Raw genomic sequence first — 20,503 nt, 5'->3', positions numbered from 1 at the left:
GAGAGGGGGTTATTTTATACACAGCGATAGGGAAAGGTCTCACTGTAAAATGATATCAAAGCAGAAATGAGAGGGAGCGAGGGAATGGCCTCTGGCAAGGTCTGGGGAAGGACACTCCACCAGAGCTCTGGAAAAAGCAAAGCCCACATGCCTAGTTTCAGAGCACAGATTTCTGCAAACGAAGAGCTCTGAAACAGCAAGACGGCCCTCAAGCACGAGGGGCTGCTACAGGGTTAGATGCTCTACCAGGTGCCCAGGGCCCTGAGGCACAGTGAGTGATACCTGGCTTCAGGGGTAGACTATGTCTGTGTTGCAGCCTAGATACCATCTTTGGTGCCAGGCCTCAAGGCAAGATGTCCAGGGAGAAAAGGAACCAGTATCCCTCAATGCTCTTCACGAAGTACCCAAACCCAGAGAAATATCTTGCGTATCAGCTCTGCAAAATTCCAAGCAAAACTGCCCCTCCCCTACCGGTGCCTATGAGGGCATTTGGTGGTTTTTGTACTTGTGCTCTGAATTGTTACCACAGTGCTGGTGCAGATGGTAATCCCACCACACAGGTATTTCTCCCACACTTTGTATGAGGAAAGTCTGTCTTTTCACATCTGCGGGTACAGCTGATATTGACAAAGCCTAGGGCTGTTTGCAACCACACCTCTTTCCCCTACCATCTGCCAGGCCTACCTCTGTCAGAAAGAGGCCCTTGCTTTTTATTACTGAGCACAAGTTTGACCCATACGCCCTTGGAAGAGTCCAGAAGCCTCCATATGCCTCCTTGTTAGAATTCACATTTTAATATGTTCTTAAATGTTAAATATGTTCTGCTCCTCTCTCTACTTATTTTCCCAGTTCAGTTCCCCACCCTGAAGATTATTTTACTAGTGAACCAGCCTCCCTCCATCATATGGGTTAAAGGCCAACTTTTCCCCATACTGGCCAATAAATTCTATTCTCAAGTCTTGTTGAGGTCTCTGCCTTACTTCTAAAGCAGCCAGTGAGAACACGATACTCTCTTTGGAAAGAGCCATCCCCAAGGTGCCATTTGTCTCTGACCTCTAGGGTCACCCTGAGAGTCCTTCTTATATGTTCCAAAGAGGTCATAGGATTTCCCCCAATGCTCCTTTATAATCATGTTTCAGAGTTTTTATTAAAATTGGTGAAAGGCTTTCTGTTCCATCTATGCCCACACAAAAGAATCATTATTGATCTGCTCTAATTGCCAACTAGTCAATTTTTTCTATGCTGATGGAAATCATGGGCATTTCCAAAATGCTCAGTCCTCATGCCACCTGGCACACCAGACCAACGAGGTGGTTACATCAGCATGCACTTCCAGCCAACAGCAACATTCCTAACCATGAACATATTCAGGAGAGGAATGAGAGCCAACAGAAGAATTGAGATGTCCGTTACCATCTCTTGCTCTTTGAGAAATTCTAACACCTAAAAGAGCCTATCTTCAGGGACGTGACCAAGGTGGAAAGCTGTGCTTCACCTAAGAAAAAAACTTAGCAGCTGTAGGTTTCTTTGAAACATTAACAATAATATCAACAGCTTCTTTCCTAGGCACTCAAAAGGGAAGGACAGAACAAATAATATAACCTTTAGTTTTGATTGAGAAAAGGACTGGAATTGCTCAATGTCCCATGAAATTTATTTCAATGGATCCTGTTTAAGTGTGCCAGCTGGAAAAAGTATTATTTATGAGAGCAAACAAGTAACTTTCAGAAAGGAAGCCGGACCTGTGAAATAATGTGGAAAATGTTTCTTTCAAAACCCCTGTTCTTAATGTTTTCCTCACTGGGGGTTCATAGAAATTCAACAGGTTTTGTTTGAGCATTTCCAAAACTGTCCACATCTTTCACTGAATGAAGTTCTTTCTGAACACTTTTCTCATGGAATTTCACAGACGCAAGGACAAAGATACAGTTGCCTAGATTTTAGAGAGCATTCATTTCAACACTGTCTAAGATCGATCAAGATGAAATCTGTCTGTGTTAAAAAATCAATTGTGATTCATGGAGACGGGAGCCCTGAGTGCTCTATAGAAAGCAGGATCACCGCATAACTCACCCACCTTCTCTCCTCCTGCCCCGCGGGAGATGTTGTCCTCCAGTCAGGGCCACTCTGTCTTGGAAAAGAGAACGTTCAGGAAGTCACACAGCTTCTTACAAAGTAGCTATTTTTCCACCACCTATGTTAAAATAAACAAGGCTGCATTGGTGCCAAATCTTTGAACTCAAACATATTTGTTTCAAGACAAACAAAGCAAGTTTTCATTAAAAGGCTTTAAATGCGAGAGGACAAAACTGGGTAGTTTTCAAGTCCATGAGCTGACCTTTAAGAGAATCTGGATATCCAGACAGGAATACCACAGTAGAACGGTCCCGCTCTTTGACCAAATTTTGATACTCTTATAAAACTAAAGATTCATTAAGTGTTTGCCTGAAGAGCCATGTGAAGGACTAAGAATGCATGGTCACTCGGAAAGGGATTGCTAATAGTACTGCTTCTGTTTTATCTGTTAAGACTTATTCCCAATTTAAAACGAGTATAAAAACAAGTTATCCACAATAGCATCAGAGGAACGGTTCTAAGACGTAGCCCAGAAGCCAGCAGGTCGTATGTGTGGTATCTCTCCAGAACATAAAGAGTACTGTCTTTGAAATAAACTGTATAGCAAATAAAGCTCTGAGCAGAAACATGTGGTCATCTCATCTGCCATAAATAGTGACTCCCAATGTCAGCAGGACCCTTGGAGGCCATCTGGTTCAAAGCCCATAAGCAGCTGAAATGTCTCAGCAGCACCCCGGTCCTTGAAGCACGGCCAGATATATACCCCATCAGGCACACTTCTGGCTCTCAGTGGTTCACCAGCCTTTCAAGTTACAGCTCAGGAGGCCACAGCTCTTCTAGGTTTGGTATACCTAGGTTTCCAAAGGAATAGCCCACAGTCCCTGGTTCTTTTGAAGGCCTCCTGAAGGCCTTCAACCAATCCAAAAGTACAAGCCCTTTCTTCTATTTATTGCCAAAGATATACAGTTTCACACACACTTTCACTTTTATGAAAAACTAAAGATTTTTCTGATAGTTAAATAGAAGATAAGTTAGTACTCATGACCAATATTTGAGGTTCATAAACTAAACTTGGCACATGCTAGAATTTCAGGAAGAAGGTATTTTATAAGTATTCAGTCTGTGACAATGTCTGCAATGCTGGAGAGCTGCTGGAATGCCTGTAAACAACCAGTGTGCTGTGTTCTCAGGGCTTCATCAACCTTGTGACTTATCTTCGCTTTGTAATTACAAATTAATGTCAGTTTATCTTCATATTTTTCATTTATTGAGGATTTTCTGGTTCCTGAGGATCATTTGGTTAAAGCTTACTTGGTTATTGTTAGTGAATATTTGCATTATTAGCTTATATCTTTCAAAGAACTACTTATTAGAATATGCACATATTGAAGTTTAAATAGGAATCACCCAAGTCACTAATGCTAGAGAAAATATATACGACCCACATGTCACCATCTCAATCCACCTCCATGAAATGGCTACTTACATGCACCCTGTTGGTAAGTGTGCTAATTGACTTTGTGCAGACTAAGTGAGTTACAACACACTATCAAGATAAGTGTGATAAAAATACATGTATTATTTTTTGGTTTAGAGGGCACTGTTTAGAGCACATGTATATAAGCTCAGACTACAAATTGTTTCTTTTTTCCTTCTTTGTTATCACTGAGTTCTTTTTAATTGAAAAGGAGAAATAAATAAGTAGATTGACTAGAGATTTTGGCTTTCTCCATCTTCCTTCACTAAAATGGTTTATGATTAAAAGAAAAATGTAAGAACCAGTGCTTTAAATCACAACATACTCTGAAATGTATTAAAGTCAGAGAGATATAAACATGAGCCTTTTATTTTTTACTGGGGCACAGCTGACTCGCCAAAGAAACAATTTTAGCATAGATTAAACTAAACAAGTGACAAATTCTTATCTCCTTTTGGCTGTCCCATGTCCAGTCTGTGTGTTTCTGAACCACAGATAAAATGCACTCTCTGTTTACCTTTTAAGAGTACTTTAAGACTTTAGCCAAAATTTGGCTTTAAGAAAATCTGGAATTTGTGTCTTCAAAAGACAATTGTCTCCAATTCTTCTGTGGTTTAAACCTAGTCATTCTTCTCCTTGCTGAGTTTTGACCCATCACGATCTTGAAATAAATTTTGTAATGCACTTAGAACTAAGTATGTTTTACTAGAAAACAAGAATAAAGACCACCTCTCAGGTTTTTCTACCTCCAAGTGTCCTGATGACATCGTGGTGATAATTTTAATATTTTTTTAAAAAGAATCATGTTTTTTTTTACCTTTCTACAGATAATTTGAAGTCAACTATTAAAACATTTATACTTATTTTTAAAATATGATAGATCAAGAGAAAACAGAAATGCTGAATAACACATCAGTGAAGTGGATGAATTACGCTGCTTAGGTTGGCTCTCCGAGGCCTGTGTTCCAAGGCATTGGCGGTGGAAGAAGCAAAATATGAGGAGGACTGGGCAGGCTTTACAAATTAAGCCCTGAAAATTCCCAGAATGCAGAGCCCTTTCTAGAACACTTGAATTGTGTTTTCATTCCTTCTAGGACGAGTAAAAGGAGTACAGGTTTTTCCGCAGGCACCAAATACCCATTTGGTCTGTCACGACTCTGAATCTTGGTAGTAAACTTCAAAGGCAGTTTTGAGCACTTTCTTCTAACACCTACTTTTGGAGGGGGGGTGGGATATAACATTCACTGTGTCCTTTGGGAATAAATCCTAAAAAAAGAAGAATGTTGCCCTGAAAGTCTCCCCCACTTTAAATATACTTGATGGCAGCATAGAAAAACTCAGTTTCAGTTTAGAAAATTTTTATCATTCTCATGGTGAATGATTAGCCCAAAGTCTTAGAGCTGTCTGACATTTTCAAACTTTGATTTACATTGGCATGGTTTATTGTCTTTAAATACGGAACCTTTTGGTTCTTAAATATTTAATCAGTATAAAAGTATTAGGCACGGTCAGCAGAAGAACTCTTTGTGCTGCTGTCATTAACACTGGCAACTTCTCCTGCATCGGACACAGCTGTGCAATGTACAAGGACTTTATTGAAATACTGGACCAACATATAAATGTCAAAACAATAAAGGAGCTCTTTCCTCCAACTTGATCTAATCTGTCAGATAGTAACTTCCTACTCCTTTGGAGTAGTCCTAGTAGTTTCTGGAAAAGAAAAACAAGAGGCATACATATACCTGGACTCTCCCTGTGTAAAATCTTTGACCAAGCTCAAGGATTTCCCACCCGTTATTTGCTAACAATTTGCAGGTCTGATTCGTTATTTTAAAAATCTCTATCTAATGTTTTAAGGAAATTTATTCTTCACTTTTGATGCATGTACTCTGGGGGAAAAAGCAAGACTTCTTTTGAATAATTAGAAACCATTGGGAAGAATACATTACACTTGAGAAGAGCAGTGCGTCATGGTGCTTACTTGTTTGTTCTTTTATTAAGTAGCAGGAATGGACAAAAGAGTCAATGTTGTGATCCGTTTGGAATCAGAACCATTTAACTTTCTTCCCTGTCACCACACTGTCCTTGAGACTTGTATGAGGAATAAGGACTAATAAGGAAGAAGACTCCTTATGGGAATACCTTAATTCTCATAAGGAAATAAGATAAATGTTCCTTTGCTTCCCTGATGGCTCAAATAATAAAGAATCTGCCTGCAATGTGGGAGACCAGGGTTCAATCCCTAGGTTGGGAAGATCCCCTGAAAAAGGGAATGGCAATCCACTCCAGTATTCTTACCTGGAGAATTCCTTGGACAGAGGAGCCTGGAAGGCCCCAGTCCATGGGGTCACAAAGAGTTGGACAGAACTGAGTGATTAACACTTTCACTTCACATAAGATAACCTCTGGATTTTTCAAGCACATTTGAGTAATCTGTTACACTTCTAACAAACAAAAAGACAAAACAAGGGGTCCGTCAGAAATAGTGTGAATTTTGTTTTCTCATTACTTTTTATCTGTTCATTTAATAAATACTTATTCATCATCAGTTATGTGCCAGGCTCTGTGTTCACAGAACAGTGAATAGCATGAAGATTGCCTCTGTCCTCTGGCACTCTCAGACTGGTGGATGACTGAATCAAGTTAAAAGGCATTTGCAAAGCAGCATGACCCCTAAGGTAGGGGTAAATACACCTCTTCGTGACAACACCTGACAAGAGTCCTTAACTGAGGCTGGGAGAAGGTGAGGGGTTTTCCTAGAAGAAATGACATATGAATTGAGACCCAAAATACGCATAAGAGTACAGGTGAGCGAGACTATCAAGCAAAGGGAAATAACGTTCATTTATTCAAAAATGAGCACAGGCATATTTTGGAATAGAAAGATGTCCAGAAATAAGTCTAACAAGGTAAGTATGGCTAAGAGCAGATGGCAGCCACTGAATGGTTGTAGATATAATCAAGTTGGTATTTTAGAAATGTCCAACTGAGGGCAATGTAGAAAATGAACTGGAGAGGATGGACCCAGGATACGTACTGCAGGAACCTGGGTCAAAGGTGATGGAGACGTTTCTGTGGATGGAGACAACAGGGAAGGAAAAAGGAAGGTCGACTGTGAGAACTGGCGACATGCAGAGGGAACGGGGAGAACCCCATCAGATGCAAAAGCTTGAGGATGGATTGGAAGGTGAGTGACATTCCCAGAGGGATGAAGCTATTGAAGAATAGGTGGGGGAAAGAGAATCAATTTCATTTTGAATACACTGCCTTTGATTTGCCTAGGGGGCATGATAAGTACACTTGGTTAGAAGTAAGTTGAAACTGCAGATCTGAAGTGAAAAGTGAGAGAAGGGTGGGTTGGAAAAGTCTCAAGTGCAAATCAAGCGAATAAAATGGGAAATTTAGATTCTCCTGCACATGGTTTTTTTTTTTTGTTTGTTTGTTTGTTTTTCAGAATTGTTTTATGGTAGCTAACTTCATAAACATTTTCTGGAGTCTGCAAAGAAGAAAACGCAAACTACCTCCCACCTTTGTTCTTCAAATATGTGTGACAGCACTACAAATTCTAAAGCGTTTATTTATTTTTAACATCGTTGCTGGAAACCAAAAAGAAGAAATAGGAAGGAACAAAAGAAATTGCTGGAGGAGGAGCTAGGTGAAGAATAGCAAACACCATGAAAATGTATTTTTAAAATTATCAAAGTAAAAATTGTCCAATTTCTTAAAATATCTGCAATAAAAATTAATGAAGAAATACATTGTTTTACTGGGTTTTTATTTTTAGTTTTTTTAAAGGTTATTTTACTTCTCAGATAAATAATCTCCAGAATCAGGGCTTTGTGTCTTTGTTGATTTCTATGTTGTTGCTGTTGTCGTTGTTCAATTGCTAAGTCGAGTCTGAGTCTTTGTGACCCCGTGGACTGGGGCCTGCCAGGCTCCACTGATTTCTATAGAGGCATTAAATACTCTTGAATATAGTTGCAGTCTGGTTTCCCCAGCTGTAACCCCCGCAACTGTATACTGATGGCAGAATAGACATAGATAAGGATCTCTGACAAGTGAGAAAACATCCTGGTGGTTTTACCAGGCAGGAAGGGAAAAAAGTGTACATTTTTGCAACAAATTATCCATTTCCCTGGGAAAAAAATCTGAAGTGGAACCAAAAAAAATGTGAATTCCTATTTCTTACCTACCTTTTATTTATATCAAATTTATCTCTCAGACTGTTTTTTTTTTTTTTTTTTACATTCTATATAGCAAAGAAATAAAAACAGCAAAATGCTCACATTCAAGAAATATTCAGTTGCCTTTTCAGCCTCTAGAAAACAAAGGTTTCCTCTAGTGTGCTGGTGTGTTTTATCTTGTTAATTTTTTGTCAATGGATACATTCTTGTCCTTCCCAGGCCTCAAAGACTAGCAATGAAACTGAACTCTGGCAGGGATATCCACTAATTACTGTGGAGACTGAAGAAAAGGAATTATTACTCTGGTATTAGTTTGCTAAGGTTGCCATAACAAAATACTTCGGACTGGGTGGCTTAGATAACAGAAAGGTATTTTCTCATACTTCTGGAGGCTAAAAGTCCCAAATCAAGGTGTTGGCAGGGTTGCTTTCTCTTGAGATCTTCCAGGCTCGAAGACAGCTATCTTCTTGCTGCGTCTTCATGGCTCTTCTTTTTTACGAGCGCACGTTGTTCTGAGGACGTCAGTCACACAGAGTTAGGGGCCACACTAAAGATCTCATTTTACCTTCATTACCTCTTTAAAGACCTTATCTCCAAATATAAAAGGCTACATATTGAGGGTTAAGACATCAACATATGAACTTCTGGTGGGGAGAGACAATTCAGCCCATATCACCAAGCTCAAATTCATAGGGTCAGAGGGTTTGGGAGGCAAAGGAAACGGACACTGCTTCCCCCTACTCCGATGACTTTATAATCCACAAATGAACTTAAAAAAAATTATTCTTTATGGAAAAGTAAAAATTTTAAGTTATCTAAATATAGAATGCTAAATGATAGTTTAAGAATGTAGTTTGGCAACCCACAGAAATCATAATTGAGTATCTGTTAATCCACTGTTTTTAGTAAACTCACCTAGCAAGCCTGGCTCAAAGGCAAAACCTCCAGGGCTGCTGAGTTGTTTACAATTAATTCTGAGGGATGTCACGTCTAAATTTGTACAAGCTGACATGCGTGGTTTTTTTTTTTCTTTTTTGTAAAAGGGATAGAGGTTTTCTAAATCTAATTTGACAGTTTGGAAAATAAATCCTAATAGCAAAATGAATGTTTTTCCCCTAAAACCTCAATTATTTCTTCTGTCTCAAAGTTTTTGTATTTATTCTGTCAAAAATTAATACTGTATTTTTTAAAGTTCATAAGCATTTAGCACTAACTGTAGTAAAAAAAAAAGAAATGAATTTAAAATCAAATCTGTAATTATAAAAATGAATCATGCTTTAGAATACTGTATGTGTATGTATTCACACATACATGCCTACGTATACATATATAGATGGGGAAACAGTGGAAACAGTGTCAGACTTTATTTTTCTGGGCTCCAAAATCACTGCAGATGGTGATTGCAGCCATGAAATTAAAAGACGCTTACTCCTTGGAAGGAAAGTTATGACCGACCTAGATAGCGTATTCAAAAGCAGAGACATTACTTTGCCAACAAAGGTTCGTCTAGTCAAGGCTATGGTTTTTCCTGTGGTCATGTATGGATGTGAGAGTTGGACTGTGAAGAAAGCTGAGCGCTGAAGAATCGATGCTTTTGAACTGTGGTGTTGGAGAAGACTCCTGACAGTCCCTTGGACTGCAAGGAGATCCAACCAGTCCATTCTGAAGGAGATCAGTCCTGGGTATTCTTTGGAAGGAATGATGCTAAAGCTGAAACTCCAGTACTTTGGCTACCTCATGAGAAGAGTTGACTTATTGCAAAAGACTCTGATGCTGGGAGGGATTGGGGACAGGATGAAATGGGGACGACAGAGGATGAGATGGCTGGATGGCATCACCGACTTGATGGATGTGAGTCTGAGTGAACTCCGGGAGATGGTGATGGACAGGGAGGCCTGGTGTGCTGCAATTCATGGGGTCGCAAAGAGTCGGACATGACTGAGTAACTGAACTGAACTGAACTGTTACATATATTAATACAACTCCAATTATAGAATTAGCAAACATTGCATGTGACATCTTTACAGGGTCTGAGTTTTCTCACATAACTTTACTACCATCAAAATCAACACTCGTATGCATGGGTTTTTTCAGATAGTTGTTATTAGGAAATCAGATAATGACAAAAAGGAAGTGATTTCTTGAGGTCTTAATCACTGAATGTAACATACTAATTTTTAGGAGTCATTAAAATAGTAACTATATAAAAGTAATTCCTAATGGTAGAATTTCAAATATTATGACATAGTGGTAGAAACTATATCCTTGATATTCTTTGTCAGACAGTGACACTGTCAAACTTCAAGGTTTTTTTTTTTTTTAATATTTATCTTCATTAAAAAAAAAAAAAAGATTGAAGTAGTAAAAATGGGCATTATCAAATAAGAAGAAACTTATTCCACCTTAGAATCAACTCCCTTAGCAGACTTTTGGGTAAAGAAGTAACCAGAAGTGAAAACAAAGGACAATGACCCAGGACTTTGCACATTTAAAGAAGACATATCATGCAGGAACTCTCCCAAGCTGCTGTGAAGATGTTGAAATGTTGGGTTACAACAATCCCCCCATCCCATTTTAAAAAACCTTGAATATATAGTCCAAATTGGAACTAAAAAAAAAAAGAGGAAATTTTCAGATGTCAGGTGTGCAGTATAACTCAAAGTGAAAGTGCTGAGCTGAAGCTGATCCCAAAAAGCTCAATAGAAATTAGGAACAAGTTATCAATAAATGGCTGAGGACTTGCAGAAGATAAACTAGACCATAGGACTCTGGGAGCAAAGAGTTAGAATTGAACCTTCATGTGTAAAGCTAGGGGTCAGGAAAGTCTGTTTCACAAATGAAATGGAAACAAGAAATTTCTGGAATAATTAGGAGGAAGTTTCTATCCACAGTTGTATGTTGAAATATAATCAGACACAAGAAACTGAAAACCTAAGCTTGCTCTGTTCATGAATAGAGGTCTGACTATGTGTGATACACAAAGCCCTATATCCCCAAGCTGGGAAATTAACATTAAAAATCCATCAAAGACTAATGCAAATGGGACTACCACAGAGATAAACTGCAAGAAAGAAGAGATTATAACATGAGGACTACGCTGAATAAAGAGTGAATTGGCAAACAAATGGAGGATTTGCATAGCATTCTGGGAAAGGAGATAATGAAGTAATTTTAAAAGGACTTCAAATTATTTATAATGTTCAAAAAGGAAAGGAAGGAAAACATAAAACAAAGGCAAGGTGGTATGAAAAAGAATAAGAAGATCTGAAAAATCACCTAACAGAAATTCTAGAAAGAAAAAATATAGTAATTAAAAATTTTAAAAGCTTAAAAGAACAAATTTAACATTAGATTAACAGAGAGAGATAAGTGAATTGGAAGAGAGAAGATTCTCTCGGATCACACAGAATCCAGCACAGAGGGATAAATAAATGAAAAAATATGAAAGAGAATTTAAGACATATGGAAGAAAAAGAATGAGAAGGTCTCAGAATACTGACAGAGAATAGAGGAGAAGAAATATTCAAATAATGAATGTGAATATTCTTGTATATAAGAAACATAGCTCCAAATTGAAGAATTTAATCAAGTTTCCAGTAGAAAAAATGTAAGTAAATTCACATACAGGTACATTGTAGTAAAATGTCAAACAGTAATAATGTAACAACAAAATTCTGTAAAGCAATTATCCTTCAATTAAAAAATAAATACATTTTTTAAAAAAAGTAATAATGTAACCTTTTGATGATCAATGCCAAAAAAAGAGAAAATCTTAAAAATCCACCAGAGAGAAAAGATATATGCCTGTAAAGAAACAAACTGATGGCAGACTTCTCATCAACAACGAGTATTGGCAAGAGACAATGGGAAAGAGTCTTCCTAGGGCTGAGACAATAATATTCATCCCCAAACTCCATACACAACTAAACTATCACTCAGATCAAAGTGGAATAAAATAATTAGATAAATGGAGCCAGAAAGATTACACTGTCTTCTCATGGAAAGAATTTCTAGTATTTGTCATCAAGCAGGAAATTGAACCAATATAGCATAGTAGCTGGATGCAAAAATTAGTGGCAAGCAAAAAAAAATAAGTAACAGAGTTCAGCAAATATAATTTAGTGTTGACTATTTTGAAATGTTTTTATTTATTTATTTTTTTAATTTTATTTTATTTTTAAACTTTACATAATTGTATTAGTTTTGCCAAATATCAAAATGAATCTGCCACAGGCATACATGTGTTCCCCATCCTGAACCCTCCTCCCTCCTCCCTCCCCACACCATCCCTCTGGGTCCTCCCAGTGCACCAGCCCCAAGCATCCAGTATCGCGCATCGAACCTGGACTGGCAACTCGTTTCTTACATGATATTCTACATGTTTCAATGTCACTCTCCCAAATCTTCCCACCCTCTCCCTCTCCCACAGAGTCCATAAGACTGTTCTATACATCAGTGTCTCTTTTGCTGTCTCGTACACCAGGTTATTGTTACCATCTTTCTAAATTCCATATATATGCGTTAGTATACTGTATTTCTGTTTTTCCTTCTGGCTTACTTCACTCTGTATAATAGGCTCCAGTTTCATCCACCTCATTAGAACTGATTCAAATGTATTCTTTTTAATGGCTGAGTATTACTCAGCCATTATTATTTTGAAATGTTTTTAAATAGATTCAGTTAGAGAGCTTTAAAAGTGAGGTAAGATCCCACTATACCCTCCCCAGAATGCCTAAAATGTAAGCAAGTAATAATATTAGGTATTGGCAAGGATAAGGAGTAACTAGAACACTTAAGCACTTGTGTGGGCAGGTAAATTAACACAGTAACTCTGAAAACTGAACTTGGGCATATTTTGTCACCTAGCTATTCTATTCTGTTGGAACATTTCCAGCATAAATGAAAATTTAACCAGAAGAAATATACTAGAGTGTTTACACAATCTCTATTTATAATATCTCCAATGTAAACTACCCCTAAATCCATAAGAGAATGGATAAAAATCATTTATATATTCATACAACAAAAGATTAACAGCAAGAATAATGAGCAAAATTAAGCCACCATACAATGATACACATGAGCCTCACAAACATAATCTTGAGTTAAATAAACCAGTCATGAAAAGGACATCCTGTGTGATTAGGTTTAGTTACAGTATAAAATAAGATAAAAATCAATTTATGATGTCAGAAATTCAAATAGTAGTTACCTACGAAGAGCCAGAAAGAAGGTATGAGGTGAGTTTCTAGAGTGCTGATGTTATTATATATCTCAAGCTAGAGGCTGATTATTTACATGGATGTATTCAGTTTGTAAAAATTCACTGAGCAACACACTAATGATATGTATGCTTTTCTGCACATAATATGCTGCAAAAACCAGAAAAAAAACAAACAAAACTAAAGGAGAGGTGCCCCTACAGATTACTTATTAATTAGAAATGGGGAAAAATGAGATTTACAATGGTGCTATCTGGAAAACACCACCCTGGTCAAGTGATCCAGCCTAGCGTTATTAGGACATTCACAGGACAACATGTTATTATATGCCTCCTGATAAGAGGTATAAAACATAAAGAAACACAAGCTGGAATCAAGATTGCTGGGAGAAATATCAATAACCTCAGATATGCAGATGACACCACCCTTATGGCAGAAAGTGAAGAGGAACTCAAAAGCCTCTTGATGAAAGTGAAAGTGGAGAGTGAAAAAGTTGGCTTAAAGCTCAACATTCAGAAAACGAAGATCATGGCATCCAGTCCCACCACTTCATGGGAAATAGATGGGGAAACAGCGCAAACAGTGTCAGACTTTATTTTTCTGGGCTCCAAAATCACTACAGATGGTGACTGCAGTCATGAAATTAAAAGACACTTACTCCTTGGAAGGAAAGTTATGACCAACCTAGATAGCATATTCAAAAGCAGAGACATTACTTTGCCAACAAAGGTTCGTCTAGTCAAGGCTATGGTTTTTCCTGTGGTCATGTATGGATGTGAGAGTTGGACTGTGAAGAAGGCTGAGCGCCGAAGAGTTGATGCTTTTGAACTGTGGTGTTGGAGAAGACTCTTGAGAGTCCCTTAGACTGCAAGGAGATCCAACCAGTCCATTCTGAAGGAGATCTGCCCTGGGATTTCTTTGGAAGGAATGATGCTAAAGCTGAAACTCCAGTACTTTGGCCACCTCATGCGAAGAGTTGACTCACTGGAAAAGACTCTGATGCTGGGAGGGATTGGGGGCAGGAGGAGAAGGGGATGACAGAAGATGAGATGGCTGGATGGCATCACTGACTCAATGGACGTGAGTCTGAGTGAACTCCGGGAGTTGGTGATGGACAGGGAGGCCTGGTGTGCTGCGATTCATGGGGTCGCAAAGAGTCGGACACGACTGACTGACTGATCTGATCTGATATACTCTTCTGGTCCAAAAGGTTTAACCTAATTACGTGAAAAAATATAGTTGAATGAATCCAGGCTGTCAGACATTTTACAAGACAATTTATGCTGAACTCTTCAAAAATATGATTATGAAAGAAAATAAAAGGCAGCGACTTATCCAGATTAAAGTAAAGAAACATGATAACAAAAGGCAGTGGGCATATAATCCTTGGAATGATGTGAACTTAAAAAGAAAAATATACAAGAGCTATTTTCAGAGCCACTGAAGAAATTGAAATGTAGACTGGCTATTAGGTAATATTCTTGTATGAATATGAATTCTGGGGGTGTATAAAAGGCATTGTGGTCATAGAGAAGAATCATGTTTTCTTAGAAGATGCTTGCTGAAGTACAGGCATACTTTACAGATATTGTGAATCTGGTTCCAGACCATAGCAATAAACTGAATATCAAAATAAAGTGAGTCACATGTACTTTTTGATCTCTTCGTGCAGACAAAAGTTATATACTGTAGTCTATTAAATAACAATGTATACACCTTAATTAAAAAAAATACTTTATTTCTAAAAAAAAATACTAACCATCATCTGAGTGTAATGAGCAAGTCAGTCTTTTTTTACTGGTAGAGGTTCTTGCCTCCATTTTAATGGCTGCTGCTTGATCAGAGGGTCATTATTGAATGATGGGGTGAATGTGGCAAATGCTTAAAATAAGACAACAATGAAGCTTGCCATATCAATTGGCTCTTCCTTCTACAAACAAGTTCTCCATAGTATCCAATGCTGTTTGATAGCATTTTACCCACTGTAGAACTTTTCTCAAAACTGGAATCAGCCTTCTCAAACCATGCTGCTGCTTTATCAACTAAGTTTAGGCAATATTCTAAATCCTTTGTTGTCATTTCAACAACAACATTCACAGTATCTTCACCAGCAGTAGATTCCATCTCAAGATATCAGTTTCTTCGCTCATCCATAAGAAGCAACTGTTCATCTGTTACAAGTTTATCAAGAGATTGCAGCAATTCAGTCACATATTCAGGCTCCACATTGAGTTCTCTTGCTATTTTCACTACACTTGCAGTTACTTCCTCCACTGAAGTCTTAATGCCCTCAAAGTCATTGATAAGGGTTGGAATTAACTTCTTCCAAATTCCTGCTAATGTTGATATTTGGACCTCTTTCCATGAATCATGAATGTTCTTCTTGTTGTTCAGTTACTAAGTTATGTCCAACTCCTTACAATCCCATGGAATGCAATCTACCAGGCTTCCCTGTACTTTATTCTCTACCAGTGTGCTCAAACTTGTGTCCATTGAGTCAGTGATGCTATCCAACCACGTCATCCTCTGTTGCCCTCTTCTCCTCCTGCCCTCAATCTTTTCCAGCATCAGCATCTTTTCCATTTAGTTGGCTCTTCACCTCAGGTGGTCAAAGTATTGGAGCTTCAGCTTCAACCTCAGTCCTTCCAATGAACATTCAGGGTTGACTTTCAGCCTTGACTAGTTTGAGCTCCTTGCTGTCCAAGGGACTCTCAAGAGTCTTCTCCAGCACCACAATTCAAAAGCATCAATTTTTTGGCACTAAGCCTTCTTCAAGGTCCAACTCTCATATCTGTACATGACTACTGGAAAAACCATAACTTTGACTATATGGACCTTTGTCAGAAAAGTGATATCTCTGATTTTTAATATGCTGTTTAGGTTTGTCATATCTTTCCTTCTAAGGAGCAAGCATCTTTTAATTTCATGGCTGCAATCACCATCCACAGTGATTTTGGAGCCCCCCAAAAATCTGTCACTGTTTCCACTTTTTCCTCATCTATTTGCCATGAAGTTATGGGACCAAATGCCACGATTTTATTTTCCTGAATGCCTAGTTTTAAGGAAGCTTTTTCACTCTCCCCTCTGACCCTCATCAAGAGGCTCTTTAGTTCCTCTTCACTTTCTGCCATTAGAGTGGTATCATTTGCTTATCTAAATGCTCTTAGTGACATCTAGAATGGTGAATCCTTTCTGGAAGGTTTTCAATTGACTTTGTCTGGATTCATAAGAGGAATCACTATATATGGCATGTATAACTTTATGAAATTTCTTAAATAATAAGACTTGAAAGTCAAAATGACCTCTTGATCCATGGACTGCTGCTGCTGCTGCTGCTGCTGCTGCTAAGTCGCTTCAGTTGTGTCTGACTCTGTGCGACCCCGTAGACAGCAGCCCACCAGGCTCCCCCATCCCTGGGATTCTCCAGGCGAGAATACTGGAGTGGGTTGCCATTTCCCTCTCCAATGCATGAAAGTGGAAAGTGAAAGTGAAGTTGCTCAGTCGTGTCTGACTCTTTGAGACCCCACGGGCTACAGCCCACCAGGCTCCTCTGTCCATGTGATACAGAATGCATATTGTGTTAACAGGCATGAAAACAACCTGAAATTCATGTTTATCTCCATCACAGCTCTTAAGTGACCAGGTACATGGTCAAGGAGTAGTAATATTTTGGAAGGAATCTTTTTTTTTTTTTTTTTGAGCAGTAGGTCCCAACAGTAGGCTCAAAATATTCAGTAAACGATGTAAACAGATGTTTAGTCATCCAGGCTTTCTTGTTCCATTTCTAAAGTACAGATAGGATACAGTTAGCATAATTCTTAAGGACCCTAGGATTTTCAGAATGGTAAATGAGAACTGGCTTCAATTTCAAGTCGCCATCTGCATTACCCTTTAATATGAGTGTCAGCCTGTCCTTTAAGCCAGGCAGTGACTTCTCCTCTCTAGCTCTGAAAGTCCTAGATGACATCTTCCAACAGAAAGCTGTTTTGTTTACCCCCAAAATCAGCTGTGTAATGTAGCCACCTTCATTCATTAACTTAGTTCGATCCTGCAGCTTCAACATCAGCACTTGCTTCATCATGCACTTTGATGTTATGGAGACAACTTCTTTCCTTTTCCTTAAACCTCATGAACCAGCCTCTACTAGCCTCAGAGTTTTCTTCTGCATCTTCCTCACCTCTCTGAGCCTTTATAGAATTGAAGAGAGTTAGGATCTTGCTCTGGTTAGGCTTTAACTTAAAGGAATATTGCGGCTGGTTTGTTCTTCTATGCAGATCACTAAAACTCTCACTACTATCCATAATAAGGCTGTTTCACTTTCTTATCATTAATGTGTTCACTGGAGTAGTACTTTTAATTTCCTTCAAGAATGTTTCCTTTGCATTCACAACTTGGCTAAGAGTTTGGCACAAGAGGCCTACCTTTTTGTCTATCTCAGTTTCCCACAAGGTTTCCTCACTAAACTTAATCACTGACAGCTTTTGATTTAAAATGAGAGATACGTGACTCTTCCTTTCACTTGAAGGCCTTTCACTTAGAGGATATTGTAGAGTTATTCATTGGCCTAATTTCAATATTGTTGTGTCTCATAGAATAGGGAAGCCCAAGAAGAATGAGAGAGATGGGAGAATGGCCAGAGGGGCATTCAGAACACATACAACATATATCAAGTTTACTGTCTTATATGGGTGTATGGGCACAGTTAGTGGCATCTCAAAACAATGACAAGAATAACATCAAGAATAACAAATGTAACAAATATAGTAATTAAAGAGTTTGAAATAGTTTGAGAATTACCACAATGTGACACAGAGAAGTGAAATTAGTAAATGCTGTTGGAAAAATGGCACTGACAGATTTGCTTGACACAAGACTGTCAAAATCTCAGTTTATAAATAAAATGCATAAAATATTATGAATCAACTACACCCCAATAAAAATTAATCTAAAAATATGCACATGTGTGATGTGCAATAAAGTAAAGCACAATAAAAGCGGCCTGTATGTAGGAGTGCTATGCCATGATATTAGCGACGTAATTAAGAGAGTGATAAACATGGACGGCGGAGCCTGGTGGGCTGCAGTCCATGGGGTTGTGAAGAGGGGGATACGGCTGAGCGACTTCACTTTTCACTTTCATGCATTGGAGAAGGAAACGGCAACCTACTCCAGTGTTCTTGCCTGGAGAATCCCAGGGACGGCGGAGCCTGGTGGGCTGCCGTCTATGGGGTCGCACAGAGTTGGACACGACTGAAGCGACTTAGCAGCAGCAGCAGCAGCAAAAAGTTTAACAGTTTCTGAATCTAAATGAAGGGTATATGGTGCTTATCGTACTCATCTTTCAACTTTTTTTAGGGTTGATGCTTGTCAAAATAAAAATATTAATGATGGTGTAAACTTAGATGCAATTATCATTTTATACAACCTGAACATGAAAGGCTGTAGACACTGGAGGGAGATCTGAGTTAAAAAAATTTTTTAATGTTCAATCTTCGACAAAAGAGGCAAGAATGGGAAAAAGTCTCTTCACCAAGTGGTGTGGAGAAAGTCGGACAGTCACATGTAAATCAATGAAGTTAGAACAGCCTCACTCACAAACACAAACTCAAACTCAAAATGGCTTAAAGACAAACATAAGATACGACACTATAAGACTCCTAGAAGAGAATATAGTCAAAACATTCTCTGACATCAATCGTATCAATGTTTTCTTAGGTCATTCTCCCAAGGCAATAAAAACAAAAACGAAAACAAACAAATGGTACCTAAAAAAATTCACAAGCTTTTGCACAGCAAAAGAAACCATAAACAAAATGAGAAGACGACCTAAAAACTGGGAATAAATATTTGCAAGCAATGTGACTGATGAGGGCTTAATTTTCAAAATATACAAACAGCTATACAACTCAACAACAAAAAAACAAACAACCCAATTGAAAAATGGACAGAAAACCTAAATAGACATTTCTGCAAAGAAGAAATACAGACAGCCAGTAGGCACATGAAAAGATGCTGTCAGCAATTATTAGAGAAATGCAAGTCAAAACAACTAGGTACCACCTCACAGCAGTCAGAATGGACATCATTAAAAAGTCTACAACTAACAAGTGTTGTTTTATGTATTTTTTTTTTTATAAAAGGAAAAACAGCATGGTAGATCCTTAGAAAACTAAAAGTAGAATTAACATATGATACAGAAATCCCACTCCTGGGCATATATCTGGACAAAACTATAATTTTAATGCAACCTAATATAATTTAATACAAATTAAAGTGATACTCAGAAGGAAAATCATAACCTTAACTGTATTTATTTCTCAAAAGTTGAAAACAAATTTAATTGCTAATTTTAAAATGCTAAATAAAGAATCAAAGATTAAATTCAAATAAACAGTAATGAAATAAATGGAAAAATGTGAACTTTTATATATCATTTTTAAAACAAAAAGACAAAATCAGCAAGATATGAAAAATAAAAGCATGAAAAAGTAGAACTCACGAGTGAAACAAATGTCTGATAAATATATGAAAATATCTTTAATCTTACTAATAATCAGAAACATGGAAATTAATACAAGGATACAATGTCATACTTATTTGATTGGAAAAAATCAAAGAAGCATCAAATATTGGAGATGATGTGAGAAACGGAAGGTCTTACAAAATAGTGGCATGAGTTGTGTATTAGCATATTAACTCTAGAGCCATCAGGAAACACCTAATACAGCTGAAAATGCACTGTCCTATATCCTTATAATCCATGTTTCAGTATTTTCCCTGAAGAAACTACACCAGGATAATCACTGAAGACTATTACAATATAGACATAGATGTGCTATTATATATGTTATCTATATGCTATTATATAAATATATTTCTATGGAAGGAAAGCCATGACAAACCTAGACAGCATATAAAAAGCAGAGATATAATTTTGCCAACAAAGGTCCATACAGTCAAAGCTATAGTTTTTCCAGTAGTCATGTATGGATGTGAAAATTGGACCCTAAAGAAGGCTGAGCCCCAAAGAATTGATGCTTTTGAATCATGGTACTGGAGAAGACTCTTGAGAGTATTTTGTACAGCAAGGAGATCCAACCAGCCAAGACTAAAGGAAATCCACACTGAATATTCATTGGAAGGATTGAGGCTGAAGCTGAAGCTCCAACACTTTGACCATCTGATGCAAAGAAGTGACTCATTGGGAAAGACCCTGATGCTGGAAAAGATTGAGGGCAGGGGAAGAAGGGGGAATCAGAGGATGAGGTGGTTGGATAGCATCACTGACTCAATGGACATGAGTTTGAGCACACTGGGAGATAGTGAAGGACAGAGAAGCCTGGTGTACTGCAGTCCATGGGGTTGCAAAGAGTCAGACGTGACTTAGTAACTAAACAACAAAATGCAACTATAGATGGTATGACAGCATTAATGTAAAATTTTAAAAATATGTATGAAAAAAGGAAGGCATAAAAACATGTCTATAGTAAAAATACATGTAAGAGAATCTATAGAACAAAATAGACTAATAAAAAATTTTTAAC

At 37.8% G+C, this 20,503-nt stretch overlaps 1 protein-coding gene and 1 long non-coding RNA gene across 6 annotated transcripts in view; one reads left to right on the top strand and one right to left on the bottom strand.

Annotated features, from left to right (window-relative positions):
• Nucleotides 1–2,184, bottom strand: part of LOC133250984 (uncharacterized) — a 301,920-nt gene extending 299,736 nt beyond the window's left edge. Inside the window, exon 1 of the long non-coding RNA XR_009737471.1 lies at nucleotides 2,078–2,184. This is a non-coding gene — a long non-coding RNA (uncharacterized LOC133250984). The remainder of the gene's footprint in view (nucleotides 1–2,077) is intronic.
• CCDC192 (coiled-coil domain containing 192) overlaps nucleotides 1–20,503 on the top strand; it is a 222,190-nt gene that overhangs the window by 97,413 nt on the left and 104,274 nt on the right. The gene's annotated exons all lie outside the window — the stretch shown is intronic.

The sequence above is a fragment of the Bos javanicus genome, chromosome 7, assembly GCF_032452875.1.
Source record: "Bos javanicus breed banteng chromosome 7, ARS-OSU_banteng_1.0, whole genome shotgun sequence".
Taxonomy (NCBI): domain Eukaryota; kingdom Metazoa; phylum Chordata; class Mammalia; order Artiodactyla; family Bovidae; genus Bos; species Bos javanicus.
The sequence above is the reverse complement of the archived record's forward strand: the minus strand, read 5'-3'. Positions and strand labels throughout refer to the sequence as shown.